Source organism: Lissotriton vulgaris, chromosome 1_1, assembly GCF_964263255.1.
Source record: "Lissotriton vulgaris chromosome 1_1, aLisVul1.2, whole genome shotgun sequence".
Classification (NCBI taxonomy): domain Eukaryota; kingdom Metazoa; phylum Chordata; class Amphibia; order Caudata; family Salamandridae; genus Lissotriton; species Lissotriton vulgaris.
The window spans coordinates 1,099,322,251-1,099,339,450 of record NC_141685.1 but is presented as its reverse complement, the minus strand read 5'-3'; the positions used below and the strand labels follow the sequence as shown (position 1 = coordinate 1,099,339,450).

Below are 17,200 nucleotides of genomic sequence, written 5' to 3'. Positions count from 1 at the left end.
TGTACAGTTTTTGCAAGACGGGCAATCTTTCATCTGGCTACCCCCCTCACTTATGGGTGACAGCATGTAAGGGGAGTATGCCATGCCTAATTTGTTATTGTATCATAAATGTCTAATCGAATGTTGTTATTTGTGATTCAATGTGCTCAAGAGTGATAAAAAAACATTACAATATTTATTTCTTTATCCTGAAGATGGTCTCGATTGAATATGTCCACCGAAATGCATCGCTGAGCATGTGCACATCTGCTGCCATACTTGAAATTTGAAAACATTTTAAAAAAGTTTTATAAATTCAAAATTTGATGATGTGTGATGGAAAGTAAGGGGGGAACAATATTTATGCAACAATGTATACGTTTTTAATTGCATTTTATCCTCGATTATGTGTTTTCGTACTGTATGTTTTTTGAAGTTTAAATGATTCAAATTAATAAATATTGTACTTTTGTATTGTTTTCTCTTGCATATATATTTTTGGACATCAGGGTAAGCCAGTCGAAACAATGATGTACCCACCATCCATGTAGCCATAGTCAGGATGGCAGTAGGCACCCAAACATCACTTGGTGAGCTTTTGGAAGAGATACCAGACTGATCCCCAAGCACAAACATAGGCAATGATATCAGATCTCTCTCTGAGCCCACGAGCCCAGATAGAGCCCAGCATAATCTAAGACTGGGCCCAGAATTTCCAAAGTTAGAGGCTGTAAATCGAACAAGATGGCTAGATTACAGCAAACCATTGCCAATTAGCCATACAAGCCACTAGGAGAATTATTCTAATTCCAACCCAGAGATAAAATCAAGAGCGCCCATGATCGTGCCAGGTTGAATTTGTCAATATTAGGATGACAAAACTCATAAGACCAGTAATACAATTATTCTCTATCCAGACAACATGTCCAGAGGAAAATGGAACTGCTAAATAGAGGGAATACCATTAAACTTTGTTCCTCTCTTCCCAGCTTGGATAATTTTATTTTTAGTATACTCTTGGAACATAAGAGGGCTGTCAGAGGCAGACGGGAAGAAAAGATGCCATGTTAACCTTCGAAAGATGGATGTCATCGTACTTCACAAAACCTGGGTACTCTAATCTTTACCTTGAAAGACATTACAGTATTTGAATCTCCGGACAGTTTCTCAAAGATGAGAGTCATCCTTCAGGTGGATTATCAATTTGTGTAAAAAAATTAGTTTGCAGTAGAGGCCACAACAATTCCCAAAGGAATGGGTAATATCCTCATTGTTAAAATCAATCCTAAAAATATAACCAACCATTATAGCCTTCTGATTCGGATTACAGAATCCATATAAGAGAACAGAGTACCATAATAAAACGTATAGGTAAAATGAAGAATGTAACTGAAATAGCAAATTAGCTTACAACCATATCCCGGGTTCTTCTCATCCAACCAGACAACCTGAACTTAAAAGAAAGAAAATAAGAAGTTCAGACCAAGTATCAAAATCGGAGATAAGAGGAAGTGATCAAATACTCTTCTAGACCCCATGAGGTGACCTTAAAAGTTCAAAAACAAGGTATGATGGATTAAGAACCTTACAATTGTCATTTTTTAATCATTACCAGAAGACCATAGCTAATTCACAATTTGGCACATGTGTGTATTTCTGTCTATTTGCAGTATAATTGTATAGAACCTATCAGAACGGTGGTCATCCCTGGTGCAGCAAACCTTTCCAGCATACTCACCTCTGGATTAAGGTATAATAGCTAATAATGTTTTACACAGGAATAACACTATTGGTGGTAAATGAAAGGCGAGAAGTATGATAGATGACTCAATCTGTATTTTTGTAGGTGTAAAATTCCTTTATCATATGGAAAACATACCCCCATGGGATTGAGAAATAGAGGGGAGATTTTATCATAACCTGTCTCACTTGTTCAAGGTATGTATAACGACAGCCTGAGATGTATGCATATCGATAAAGTACATAAATGCTCTATACAACGAGATGAGTAAAGATAATAAATATCCCAGTAATTAAGCAATCCATATGCATAAGAGAGATGCGTTTATAACTGGACAGATGAACTGTGGCCACATGATTCAAATATGAAAGGGAAGAATATAACCTATTAGATAAGTATGGCCTGAAACCTATAAGATGAGTATGGCCTGAATGTGAAAATCTAGAATTACACCAAAGTAAAACCGTAAAATATAGATATAGGCCAAGGGTTGAAGTTAATACCTGTGTTTTTTTAAAAACTAATGTGCATTATGGTATGAAAATCTGAAATTACATTAATGGGAAATTGTAAAGTATGAGTATAGGTAAATTTACTGATGTTGAAACTAGCTTTGTATGAAAATGTTTGATGTTTTTTTTTAAAAAAAATGTTTTTTTGAATAAGGGTACAATGTTTATAGGCATAGCTTGAGGTCTTGTGATAAACAGTGTATAACTGTGGCATTCTCTTTCTAGTGAATTTTAAAAAACCTGTCCTGAAGAAGGTGTGACACACTGGTCAAGACACCGAAACGCTGCGTCGACTCTTTGGTTTTTATTGTAATGTTTTTGTTAAATGATGCAAACTATGATGTACTGTAAAGTGATGAAATTTTAATAAATTATTGTTTTTAACATACACAAACACAGTTAGAACTTTTTTTGAATGCCACATGAATTATATCTGTTTTGTTTAAATTTTATTATGTTTAATTGACCTCGAGTAGTTAAGTCTTTTCTCTCATACTGTCAGTGGGTTCCAGGTCGAATGACAGGGCCAGGTGTGACACAACAATAGTGTTGAGGTTACGCTAGGTCCCTTTGGGGAACAAGGGGCCGTGACAGAGGGTATTCCCAGACAACTAGGGACGTTTTTGTGTTTTACCTTTTGGAAGAGATACCAGACTGATCCCCAAGCACAAACATAGGCAATGATATCAGATCTCTCTCTGAGCCCACGAGCCCAGATAGAGCCCAGCATAATCTGAGACTGGGCCCAGAATTTCCAAAGTTAGAGGCTGTAAATCGAACAAGATGGCTAGATTACAGCAAACCATTGCCAATTAGCCATACAAGCCACTAGGAGAATTATTCTAATTCCAACCCAGAGATAAAATCAAGAGCGCCCATGATCGTGCCAGGTTGAATTTGTCAATATTAGGATGACAAAACTCATAAGACCAGTAATACAATTATTCTCTATCCAGACAACATGTCCAGAGGAAAATGGAACTGCTAAATAGAGGGAATACCATTAAACTTTGTTCCTCTCTTCCCAGCTTGGATAATTTTATTTTTAGTATACTCTTGGAACATAAGAGGGCTGTCAGAGGCAGACGGGAAGAAAAGATGCCATGTTAACCTTCGAAAGATGGATGTCATCGTACTTCACAAAACCTGGGTACTCTAATCTTTACCTTGAAAGACATTACAGTATTTGAATCTCCGGACAGTTTATCAAAGATGAGAGTCATCCTTCAGGAGGATTATCAATTTGTGTAAAAAAATTAGTTTGCAGTAGAGGCCACAACAATTCCCAAAGGAATGGGTAATATCCTCATTGTTAAAATCAATCCTAAAAATATAACCAACCATTATAGCCTTCTGATTCGGATTACAGAATCCATTTATTTACATCCGTCTAAAGGGAAAAGTTCGGAGGCACTGGCTCTCCGGAGGCCAGTCCTAAGAGTGCAAAAACTGAAATTCCCAAATGCAATTTGGTTATTAATGGGAGACTCTAATGCTAATTTAATAGACAATGGCCTTAGTTCAATATGGCAGGAGTCAAATAACAAGCTTTAGAAGGTTCCTCCTATTCAAAGGCAGTTCCTTAAAACAGACAAGCACCAACAGGAATTGAGCATCACGCTCAAAGAGATAGATTTGTGGCTAATGAATGGTAGATTCCCAACAGATTCACTGGCGGCTATATCCAAACTTCGCTCAACAGGCTGGCCACACTTCATTATATATGGATTTCAATAGCAAACTTTAATCAGGTAAGTGCTTTTGAAGTACTACTTACATATGTAAGTGACCACGCCATGTTGAGGTGCACATTGGAGGTCATAAGTACTCGTCGCTCTAAGCTACACCCAGTTGGTGCTCAGAATGAACTAGAACATACTCAACAAATCAGATGGTCATTGATGGACCAGGACGGTCTTACCTATTTGGGGGAGCATTGTTTGGAGGATTTTACAGCTAAATCCTCCAAGGATGGCACTATGGCCAACATTGATTAGTCACCTCCATGAGGCAGCGGATCTTTCAAGTCTTTCTTCAAGCCCCAACATGGCACTGCTCAGTGCATCCAGCTCCAAGAAGATGGAAGTTGTCTAAAAACAAAATTAAACACGTTCCTAGAGCCCAATGCTGCAGTAAAGGAAGCAGTTAGTATGTCAAAAATAAAATTCAGTGGAAGATTCAGGAAGAAAACGTAGTGTCAATGATAGTAAATGACAATAAGAACAAAAGACTCAAAGAGATTCTGGCATAAGAGAAGGAAATCCCATGTCAGTGGCAATCAACATTGCGTCTCCCTGCTGGGTGAAATATATTGAGAAACTATTGAAGCAAGCGGGGTGCTCCAGGTATTGAAGTCCAAAACACTGTTGTAGTTTCAAAAGCTTTATTTCAACTTATTCTTTTCTTTATTTCAATTGCACATACAGCTCAGCCAATGCGTTTCGTTTCCACAAAGAGAACTTCATCAGGGTTGAAAATTGACACACAAAAGAACCAAAATCAAAACACAGACAATAATCACAAAATAAGATACAAACAGCACAGGACTCGGACAAATGCCAAATTATTCAATAAAAAATATATTTCAGAGAACACACAGAAACATTGATAATGACCGAATATGAAAAAAATTAAGAAAAACAACTAAAAAAGACATCACTTGATTGACAACACAGCATGTAGATAATACACCCTATATCTGTAACGCCTTAATGGCCTCCGTGGAATATCCCACACTCAACAAGTGTCAAGTTCCAGTAATTAAAAAGAACCGTAAGGATATTCTTCACTTAATTTTACTAAGAAACAGGGGTTGTTTATTAATGCAATTGTTTTTGTATATTGAGAAACTATATGTTGACGAAAGTCAAATGAATCCCACGCTCCCAATTATTGCCCAAATGAGAAAGGCCCTACCTTTCAAGTGTCTTCAATGTCTGTGTAGAAGGCAATTTGCCTAATGCATCATTGTAGGATTTTGCATTTCCTAAATTGCGAAGATTATGGAATTGCAATTAAGGATAACAAAATCCTATGCATCAAGAAATCTGAAGTGTTTTTACGATTTCTTAATTTTCTGTATTTGCGATTCCTTAATTGCGAATTGCAATTAAGGAATGGCATTACATTGATTCCTATGGGCCTAGAGGCCCATAGGAATCAATGGAAAGGCATTAACTTTTAGCGAATTTTATTTTGCGAATGAAAATCTGTTGATGCATTTCAAGGGTGCTGAGGGGGGTTCAAAGGACCCCCCCTGCACCCTTGAAATGTTTTTTTAAGTGCAAGTTTCACACACACATGTCCAAAGGACATGTGTGTGTGTAACATGACACTTTCAAAAATGCGTTAAAACAAATCATGCATTGCATTTAAGGAATCGCACAAATGCGATTCCTTAAATGCAATTGCATTTTTAGGAATCGCAGAAAATTGCGAGTTTTATGAAATTGTTTAATGCATCCCAAAAAGTGATTTTGGAATCGCAAACGGCCGATTTTTCCGAATCGCACCGTTTGCGACTCCAAAATCACTTGATGCATGTGGGGGCAAGTGTCTATCCTGCTGCATACTAAAGTTGGCCCCTAACAAGTAGGAAAAAATAATATCTTCCTCTTTCAATTCATAACTTGCAAGTAGCCCCATTCCCTGTAGCTGAAAGGAATTTGTGCTAATTCCAATTCACAAAAAGGATATGTTAAGTCACCTGAGTGAGAATTTCGGGTTGGCTGACCTGTTAGACTTGTAGAGCAAATGCTACACTTGAATCTTAATTCAGGAATTTGAAAAATCGGCATGAGACAGTCATCTATTCTCTTTTATACAAACAGGTTTCTAAAGAGAATGCAACATTGATGATGCAACATTGAGGACAACCTCATTGTCATGATCGTCCAAAGGAGGCAGGGGGTGAAGGGGTTAGTCTCGCCCACTCATAGGGCTTCTTTCCCCTGTTTGTATGATGCAGTGACTGGAGAGAGAGTGGTGCCACCTTCATTAGTCAATTGGCGCCTGTTAGGGAACTACAGGTCCCTAGAATCCATTGGGATACAAGGCTGGAATGAAGATCAGGCACTTTCCTGGTTTTGGTGTTCTATAAAGCCCCCCCACCCCTTCCTGGGGTCGGGGCTTGACAATCTTTGTATTTCCTGGCTTAATTTCCTGCTCGCGGTTGGATTGTTCCCCTGCTGCTTCCAAGGCGTTTCAGCGTTTCGCTGAGGCTGGTTTCTTGTTCGTCAACGGGTGAGACGGCTGTTCTGGAGGTCATCGTCTCACGCCGCCATCAGCAGGGGAGACCACAAGGTACTGTCGGGAGCGCATGTACTCATGTACACAAGGTTCTGTCGGGAGCACATGTACACATGTACTCGTCTGCTGTTGTTGTCTACAGTCATTTTTACAGAATCTGCCACCTCCACCAGAGCAGCATCGGTGCTAAATCCGGAATGAAAAGCGGACTGAGTGTCATGCAGGATGTCATGACTTTCTATGAAATTGGCAAGATGGTGTTGCACCAGTTTTTCTAACATCTTTGGGGACACGGAGACCTACCTGATGGGTCACACTTGGCACGGCGCTCACTCCTGGGGCCCTGACGCTGCCTACTTCCCTCGCCGCCGTTGCTTGCCACTCTGCACCGCCGCTGTGGGGGGAAACTACAGCTCCCAGCGAGCCCAGCACACAGCACTGCCTACTTCCTGTTCTGCCACGCCTTGAGGCGCTTAAACCGCGAGAGCTCCCACTGAGGAGCGGGGGACACGGAGACCTACCTGAAGGGTCGCACTTGCCGTGGCGCTTACTCCTGGGGCCCTGACGCTGCCTGTTTCCCTCGCCGCCGTTGCTTGCCACTCTGCACGGCCGCTGTGGAGGGGAAACTACAGCTCCCAGCGAGCCCAGCACACAGCACCGCCCTCTTCCTGTTCTGCCGCGCCCGGAGGCGCTTAAACCGGGAGAGCTTCCACTGAGGAGCGGGGGAAACGGAGACCTACCTGAAGGGTCGCACTTGCCGCGCGCTCACTCCTGGGGCCCTGACGCTGCCTGTTTCCCTCGCCGCCGTTGCTTGCCACTCTGCACGGCCGCTGTGGGGGTAAACTACAGCTCCCAGTGAGCCCAGCACACAGCACCGCCCACTTCCTGTTCTGCCGCGCCCGGAGGCGCTTAAACCGCGAGAGCTCCCACTGAGGAGTGGGGGACACGGAGACCTACCTGAAGGGTCGCACTTGCCGCGACGCTCACTCCTGGGGCCCTGACGCTGCCTGTTTCCCTCTCCGCCGTTGCATGCCACTCTGCACGGCCGCTGTGGGGGGAAACTGCAGCTCCCAGCGAGCCCACACACAGCACCACCCACTTCCTGTTCTGCCGCGCCCAGAGGCGCTTAAACCGCGAGAGCTCCTTCCGCGTCGCGGACGCGCGCGGGCGGCACCGGGCAAAGCCCGGGCAAAGGGCGGGCCATCTGTGGCCGTCCGGGGCAGGAAGAGGCAGGGCAGGGCCACACCTCTGGCATCTGCAGCTAAAAATGGGTAAGAGAAAGAAAACACTGACCATGGAGGAGGGTGAAAGAAATGCTAAAGTTCCAAGACACTCTAACTCTATAATGACTTACCTCTCCTCTGCTGTGGGGGCCTTAACCAAGGAGATTGCTAATGCTGAGCATGAACTGGGCCTGTCATCTTCCTCCCCCTCTAATATTGTACCATCCCAACCCTTGGACGCCGATGCTTTAGGCTCAATTAACTCACCCGCATTACCCTTGGAACCTGTTGTGACTATAGTAAATCCCCCCCTTCCCGGCCTAATGAGTAAGGACATCACCCCTGCCTTGCTTATGAACCCCACAAGACTGAACCCCGAGACGGGACCTCAACAAGCTAGGCTGAAGAAGGGGAAAAGCGTCAATACGACGATCACCTCTAGTGAGTGAACAAGTGGACCTTTTGGACCTTTTAGGAGATAAACTTGAGGAACTCTTTGTGGCCAGGATCGAACCTCTACTAGTAGGAATTGCTAAAGACTTGGTGTATACTTTAAACACATGCCTGGAAGGCCTTTTAAAGAAATGCTCCCTCATAGATAGACTTGAAAACTCCTTACCTCCCAATATTGTTTCACTTAGTAAGGGCCCAAATGGGGATGGTGCAGGGAGCCTGGAGTCACCGGGCAACACGATAATTACACATCCTCCAAGTAGGGTGGTGAATGAGGGTGTTAGTCCACAGTTGATTAAACCTGCTCCCCCCGTTCAATGGCCTGTGCTTCTAACATGGCGGACCAGATATCCTCCCTGCCCCAGATGAGCCCACCTGCCCAAAGGAAGGTTACCCCAAGCACATACATACTCAATCTACCTCCAGAGGCGTCCCCATTGGTAGCAGTGTTTATTGGGGTCCCACCACTTCTGGAGGGGGAGAGGGAATCTACCCGGGATCTTATGGTTAAGGTGAACAGGTGGTGCTCAGAGAAATGTTGCGGGGAAAACATTGCAGACATGATTATCCATGCAAGGAGGGTGGGTTGGATCGGTAAACAACCGAAAACCACGCAAGGGGATTGTGTGGTAATAAACTTTTGTAGGGCGGACCTAGCTGATAGGCTGTTTTGGGACGGCTCGGTGATCTCTAGTAGGGACCACCTGAGTCCCGTTCCCTTGGGTTTTTTCTATCAACCCCCAGCCCGCACCAAACACATAACCAACTGCCAAGCAAGATGGCAGGGCTTGAGGATATCATCAGGGAGGAGCAAGGTTCAAGATACCACACAAACACAATTCGTTATGGAACCTAGTACCCCGCTGATACCTCGCCCCCAGGCTCCACAGGGTTCAGTAGAGGGTGGTGGGTTGGTTACAAGCAACCATTTTGCCCCCTTGTCGGTTTGGACGACACAGATTGACTAACAAACACAGTAACAACACCGATTGAGGGGAGTAGTAAGCTAAATGGGGTTGCAGCATGTAAAATCCTCAGTTGGAATGTCGCAGGAATCAGATCTAAAATTGGCGACAATGATTGGGTTAGATTTGTCTCTGAACACAAAGTTATTGCCCTACAGGAAACCTGGGATACCTTATCCTGCTTTTGGTTGGATGGGTTTGCAGGTTTCGCTGTAGCCGCAACCCCCAGTAATGCAGGCAGAGCTAGGGGAGGCCTTTTGACTCTATTTTCACTTGACCTTAAAGGGCCTTTATGGCAGATTGAATATGATTCCCCCAACTTTTTAATTGTCAAAAGGAAAATTAGTCCCTCAAGAGTACCTTCTTTATAAATTTGTACAATTCAGGAAACAGGGATTGTTGTGGTAATAACATTGCTGCCCTAGATTCCTTCTTAAATTCAGTCAGTCATAATACTCATACAAATTATGAATATGTGCTCATGGGCGATTTTAATATCCATTCTTGTGAATTTAGGTGTGGCTTAACCGACCCTGTGGGGACCACGGGACCGGAGGGACCCCACTTTGAGCATTCTAAATCAGGTGAAGAGTTGGAAGAACTTTTGGCCAACTTTAACCTCTCAGAACCCACGAATACGGAAGGGGAGTCTAGAACACCTACCTTTAAGGGGTCAGTCCCAGTTACAATAATCGATTATATATTTGTGACCCCAGCTATTTTTAACAGGGCCATTTCTTACTGCACAGTCCCCTCTCTCCTTAGTGACCACAATCCTGTTTTCCTGGAGGTTGCCTGGGGGGACTCCATGGGCCCGAAGCCGGGGCAAGTCATTACAGGACCTGCTCTACGCACAATAGACCAGGGAAGAAGGCTTAAGTGGGCAAATGTGGTTCCTAACAATTTTTATGCTGACATTTGCCCGCAAATCGAGGATCAGGTCATGATCTGTCAGAACCCAGTCTCTCAAGGCCATGAGATAATGGACGCCTTCCAAACCATTTGTAGTAAAATTTCTTCTAACCTCACGGTTAAACTGAGGAAGGGGGAAAATATACATTGCCGATGGTTTGATGCCTCATGTTCAAAAGCCCTTAAATCTTTAAAAATGGCGCTCAAAGCTAACCCAAGGGTCAGGACAGATATTGCAATCCTAAGAAACGAATACAATCGAGCTATCAAGGTCAGGCAGGATAAAATTAAAAACAAGGCCTGAGAGAACTTACTCTCTATTGATATCTTGCAGGACAGCAGGCAATTCTGGCCGTAATTAACCAGCCTTTCTTCTCTGACTCGCCTAACCTAGACACGGACTGTGTCATCCCGGATGATAAGTGGTTGGCACATTTTAGATCAGTCTATGGAGATAATGGCATGGATGCTCAGCCGTTTAACACGACTGTCCCCGAGGCCATCCCCATGTGTTTTAACAGGGTTGAGATCAAGAAAGCTATTCTGGCCACCACTAGGAACAAAGCCCCTGGGCCAGACGGGGTACTGGATGATTTCTACATACACTCTCCAGAGTTATGGGCGGGCATCCTAGCTAATGTATTTACAGGTGCAAACAGCAACCCTCTCCCAACCACATGAGTAACCTCCACAATTGTTCCCATATTTAAGAAGGGGCATCGGGACGACCCAGGGTGTTACAGGCCCATATCCCTTTTGGACTCTGCAATCAAGATCCTAGGCAGAGTCCTCTTGGCCAGGTTAAGGGATAGTCTGGAGAGCTGTGGGGGTTTGACCGATATTCAATACGGTTTCAGAGAGAAGAGAGGCACGATTGAGCAGTGCTCCAATTTACATCTGCTAATCTTAAAGTACACGGTGGCCAAGGAGGGGTCTCTGTACCTAGCGTTCATGGACCTCTCCTCGGCCTTCAACCTGGTGAATAGGTCCAAGCTGTGGGACATTCTTCTGAAGATTTGGATTGATGAGGCACTGGTCAGGTTCATGGCTTGACTCCACCAAGAGCTTTTTGCAGTTGTGCGGGTCACAAAAGAAGGTAGATGCACGTCCCGTTTTAACTCTATGTGTGGGGTCAGGCAGGGCTGCATACTGGCTCCCCTGCTTTTTACAATCTATATCAATGGCCTAGGTATCCACCTAGATGGAGCGGCCAGAGATGTTCTGCGTGTAGGTGAAGTTAAGATCCCTGCTCTCCTATACGCGGACGACGCAGTGCTGATAGCTCGCACCGGCGTCTGCCTCCAACAGCTCCTGGACGCATTTGGTTCCTTCATGGACCAACTAGACTTGAAGGTCAACTCAAACAAGTCACACACCATGGTTGTTGGCCACCAGAGGAAAAGGGCCTTGGTAAAAACCTTCATATGTAAGGGTGAAGTTGTTTCTAGTGTTTCCGTTTTTCACTACCTGGGGGTGCTCTTTGACAACAAGGGTACCTGAGCCCGCAGGTAAGGGCCAAAAGCCTGGCGGTGACCAGGACATCAACGGCCCTTTTGGGCTTTGCCAAAAGGTTGGGTCATAGACCAATGGAAGCCCTCTTAAAGGTATGCAATAGCAAATGTTTTTCTGTGGCACTGTATGGCGCGCCTTTATGGGGTTATGTTTGTCTGGATACTATCCAAAAGGCGGAAAACAGATTTTTACGCTCCCTCTTGTCCGTACCCCAGTCGACACCAACCTTTTCCATACATGCAGAAGTGGGTCTGGATTATGTTTATGACAGGTTAAATTTGGCGCCCCTAATTTATTGGCTTAAGACATGGTTAAATACAGAATTAACTCTTAATCATTTGATAATGAAGGATGTCATGTCTTTGGATCATAGCAGCAGAATACCGTGGATGGCCTACCTGAAGAAGTCCTTTACGGATCTGGGCCGCCCGGAACTCTTTACAGACCCCTCTGCCATTACAAAACAAGATGTAGATATCATTAAAAAACAATTTATGTTAAGGGCAAGAATGTGTCAAGAGGAAAGGGAACTGCAAAAGCCTTCAATAAGACGACACTATTTGTTAGTAAACTCCATGGCACTAGAACCCTATTTATGTTTGGTCACCAAGCCATTCCACAGGTTCCTTTTAACTAAATTTAGATTTAATCTCATACATTTTTATTTGGAAAATTTTAACACATGGGTGAAACCAGAGTCAGCACCGCCCTGTACCTGAGATAATTTTTCTGTACAAGACACCATGCACTTTATTATGTTTTGTGATTTCTTTTCTTATCAGAGGAAAAAATACCTGTTACCTGCATTTAAGGGAAGCTGGTTTCTCCCAGGTGAGATCAGCCATGTTTTATCTTCAATCATTGTGTAACATCCGTATCACATTCTGTTTGGCAAATGTTTTAGTGGCGGCGGCTAGATCAAGATCACGCAAGACATTATAAGACTTCCCCGTATGAATTGTTTTTTATACTCCTTTTTAATCCTGTTTTAGCTGATATACTTCGCCTCATGAATTCGATTGATATGAAATTGTTTAATTGTGTTTTACTTGTACATAAATGTTTTTATGCTCTTTATATGATTTTTAACTAAATCGAATAAAGATTCTTTGACTGACAGCATCTTTGCGAGTTGTGGCAGTAGTGAGATTGAGCGGTAATTGCTAAGCTCGTCGGGTCAGCGCTCAGCTTTTTTAATAGAGGCAGTAGCAAAGCATGTTTCCAAATATCAGGGAAAATGCTGGTGGAAAGCGAGGTATTGCAAATGTGTTTTAAAATAGGGTTAATCATGTGAGCCAATGTCCTCCAGAACTAAGGAGGACATGGACCCTCAGGTGAACCAGACTTGCATTTCAGGATTTTAGCCAGTGATTCCTGCAGTGAAATAGGGAGAACATTTGAGAGGGTGCCCTTAGCATTTAAGGTTCCCTGTGATTGTGGCTCAACCATCTCAGCCCCTGCCGTAAATGTGGCATATACCTTCTGTATTTTCTCCTCGAAGAAGTCCGATAACTTCATGCACAGAGAAGGAGAAGGCTGTATATTAACACCTGTTGAATCTTCAGGGTGGGTTTGTACTGCAGTTGTCGCACGCAAAAGTTCAGGGGACATCCGTTTATGTGCGGACTTGAGAGTTCTCAATCGCAATATAGTTGTGGATTGCCATCCTCTCCCTACAATTCATGAGCTGTTGGCTAAACGAGATGGAAGTAAGTATTTTGCCACCATAGATCTATGATCAGTATAACATCAGATTCCTCTATCAGCAGAATCACAGCCCCTGAGAACATTTGTTATTCCATTTGGCGTGTATATGTACAAAAGGATGCCATTTGGGTTTGCATCTGCTGCCAGTGTATTCCAAAGGCTTTTGGACCAGATGTTTGTTGGAGAAAATGGTATCCAAGCCTTTCAAGAGGACATTTTTTATCCATACTGAAACTTTAGACCAGCATTATCATTTGTTGGAAAACGTTTTGAGTAAATCGGGGATGCATGGTATTACTGTAAATATGAACAAGTGTAGGTTCATTACTGAGAAAGTGGATTACCTTGGACATAACATCTCACGTGAGGGTATAAAACAAAACATTGTCCTTACACAATGCTATCAATGATGTACCTATTCCTATGGATAAAGATTGTCTGAGGACATTTCTTTGCCTAAATGAGTATTATGTCAGATTTGTGCAAGTTTACGCTGTAATTGTACAGCCACTAAAGAGTTTATTGATGAATAATGTTAAGTATGTGTGGTCTGAGGGAAGTCAGAATGCTTTTGATTCTGTTAAAAAGTTGATAAAGGGTGCCCCTGATATCAGTTCCTTTACCCATTTGGAAAGAAGTATTGTAACAGTAGATGCCAGTTCAAAAGGTTTGATTGCAGTATTACATCAAATGGTGAACGGACAAGACTGTACAGTACCTTTTGCCTCAAAAACTCTCAGTGGAGCTGAAAAGAATTACAGCACGATAGAACGAGAGGCATTAGCATGTTCATAGACTGCAGAATTGTTTTTAATGTATATTTTGGGAACTAGATTTTAATTGTACATGGACCACAAACCTCTTATTTACATGTTAGAAGATAGTTGCTTCAATAAAGTATCCTCAAGACTTATCAGATTACTGGCGAGGTTGCAAGAATTTAATTTCGACATTAAGTATTTGAGAGAAGTAAGAATGTCAGGGCTGATTGCCTATCCCTTTTACTTGTGAAAATTGGTGACAACGATGATTGGGGAAAGAATTATGATTTTGAATTTGTGCTAATGGTGGATGATGTGATGGAAGAAATTAAAATTACTGAAGAGGCGTGGCTTGAGAGCTGCGGGAAGAATAAATGTTTGAATAGGGTAAAGATATTTTTGATTGATAGTTGGCCTTGTGCCAAGAGTATGTCAGAAGAAGATAAGTGCTTTTCACAAGTAGCATCTAACTTATCATTTGTCAACGATATTTTAGAGAGGATGGACAGGTTTGTATCACCTGCAGGGTTAAGAGGAAAGAATATTTCATTGGACCATGAAGGGCATTTAGGGATTACAGCTACTGTAAGGAAAATTAAACAGGCTTATTGGTGGCCTGGTATTGATGGACAAGTCAAACTTTTTGTTGAAAAATGTGCGGAGTGTTTTTGTTCAGATAAACATGGGAAACAACCTTTACAACACAGTCATTACATTGCACTACCTTTACATAGCAGTCATTACATCGCAACATCCTTTACATACCATGTCATTACAATGCAGCCATTACATTGCATGTCACTACAACGCATGTCATTACAATGCATGTCACTACAATGCAGGCATTACATTGCAAGTCATTACAACGCATACCATTACAACGCATACTACCATTACACTATCCAGCTTGTACCCTACTGTTGCACTCACTGGAGTTAGAATAGTACTTTTTACCCCTACACTATCCAACACTTACCCTACTGTTGCACTCACTAGAGTTAGAATAGTAATTATTACCCGTATACTATCCAACACTTATGCGATGTAATGATATGCATTGTAATGGTATGCGTTGTAAAGGTATAATGCGATGTAATGGAATGCGTTGTAAAGGTAGTTTCTGAAAATGCGATGTAATGGCATGCGATGTAAAAGAAAGCCCTGTAAAGGATTTTGCGATGTAAAAACTGAGTAGTAAAGGCATGCATTGTAGATGTATGCGTTGTAACATCATACATTCGATAAACATTGGGGAACATCTACAGCACCCCTGTGTCCCGTGAAATGGCCTAAAGGTGCATAGGAAAAGTCAGGTTCCTCATAGTTGCGATTGATTATTTTTCAAAATGGTTGTATTTCATGTTTGTTAAAAATGCTGATACTAGTTCAATGATTTCGTTTATAGAACATCTGTGAACATATGGTTAAAGAAGTGGTTACAGACAATGAGACACATTTTGTTTCTGAAGATATGAATACATTTCTTGAAAAGAATGACATCAGGCATATTCTCGTACCGTTGTATAGTCCTGCATCCAATGGACTTGTTGAGAGGGCAAACAGGTTGTTGAAAGAAGATGTACAAACAGCCATTGCCAACAAATTGAATGTAGCAAAATATTTGCATCATAAAGTTTGGAGTTATAATACTACTCCTCAAAGTACTACTAATGTATCTACATATGTGCTCTTCTGAGGGGTATAAAACCTATTTCATTATTGAGTCCTTCTTGGTTAGTGGATATAGTGGGACAATCTTGATGTACAGAAAGTAAGAGAGCATGTGAGAGAAAAACAATCCACTTACAAACGTTATTATAACAGACATGTGCATGTGAAGGAAAAAGTGTTAGCTCCTGGTGACTGGGTTCTAATTTTAAAAAACATTAAGGTTGGGACGGGGTAATCAAAATGTTTGGAGTCTGTTAAGGTGGTCAAAGTTTTAAGGATGGCAGTTTTGTTAGAAGATAGAGGACGGAGGAACAGAAATGCTCTAGTGAAGTTGAGTGAAGAACAGGCTATTTCAATTTGTCAGCGAGTGAAAAGGCAGAACGCTAGTAGGATGAATGGGTTGGAAATTAATTTTTGTTTATTTTTTTTTAAAGACCTTTATTGTGTCATGATCATCACACAGCTTCTGGCCTACACCAACCGCGGTGCGTCCATTGGGGCGTAGGGGCGTAGCCCCACCAGCCCATGGAGCCGCGGCTGCCAATAATAATAATTTAAATAAATGTTCCCAGTGACTCCTTCCTTTTCTCATCATGATATTTTTTTTTCCGAGCACCGCTGGGCAGCACCCGACTGAAACGGGAGTGTGCAGGGGGGGCAGGCTGGTGTGAGTGATTGACAGGCGAGTAGCGACGACGAGTCGAGAGTCGAGAGACGAGTCCTCTCCTTTTAGAACGCGCGCATGTACAGCTTGGGGCAGAAACTTGCCCGAGCATGCGCATATTATGCTGCCCCACATTATAGTGACTAGGGGGTGCAGGTTTATTCGTGCTCGGCAGCCCTGGCCTTAAAAGGGCGACAGGGCGAGCAGTTAGTGTGCCCTCCAAGCCAATCCTGCAGCGCCAGGATTGGCTGGTCACCGCGCCGCAGAGCAGGGGCAATCCATATTGGATGCCGCGCGTGGGTGGCTCAGCCGCAGTGCTCAATGGCCAATCACTGTATCTGACTTCTTGTAGTCATGCAGTGATTGGCCATTGGCGCGCAGCGCTGCTGTCATCGTACGTTGGATCCGAGGTTCACCGTTCACTCTGACTCGCCTCGTGGTTGTGTGTGGATAGTGGAGTGGAGTCGACTCGTGTGGAGTGGAGACAGTGACAGTGTGCGACTGTGCGCATCACCGCCGGCAGCCTGTGCTTGCCTTTTGCTGCCTGTTCCTTTTGCTGCCTGTTCGTCATTGCCTTTATTTACGGCAGCTCGACCCGTCGGCCGTCCAGTAATTATATTGACTGACTTCTTCTTTTAGCTGGTGAGTGTCAGTGACTGCGAGTATATCAGCGGCAGCCCCTACTAAGAGACGGGTCTTGAAAATAAGGTTGTAGTAGGCCCCAAGTCAGATCTTTCGTTCTCGTTCTCATGATGAACTGTGCCACTGCGCGGCCCCAGGCTGAGAACTTCTCGAAGAGAGGGCTGGGCTGCTTGCTTCTCTGCCAATGATTTCATTTAAAGGTGTTAATAA

At 43.2% G+C, this 17,200-nt stretch overlaps 1 long non-coding RNA gene across 1 annotated transcript; it reads left to right on the top strand.

The window, feature by feature from the left end:
• Window positions 1-1,426: 1,426 nt before the first annotated feature.
• LOC147748676 (uncharacterized) lies at window positions 1,427-1,883 on the top strand. The gene is made up of 3 exons (XR_015299722.1): window positions 1,427-1,545; window positions 1,650-1,729; window positions 1,826-1,883. It is a non-coding gene; the product is annotated as an uncharacterized LOC147748676 (long non-coding RNA).
• Window positions 1,884-17,200: the final 15,317 nt, after the last annotated feature.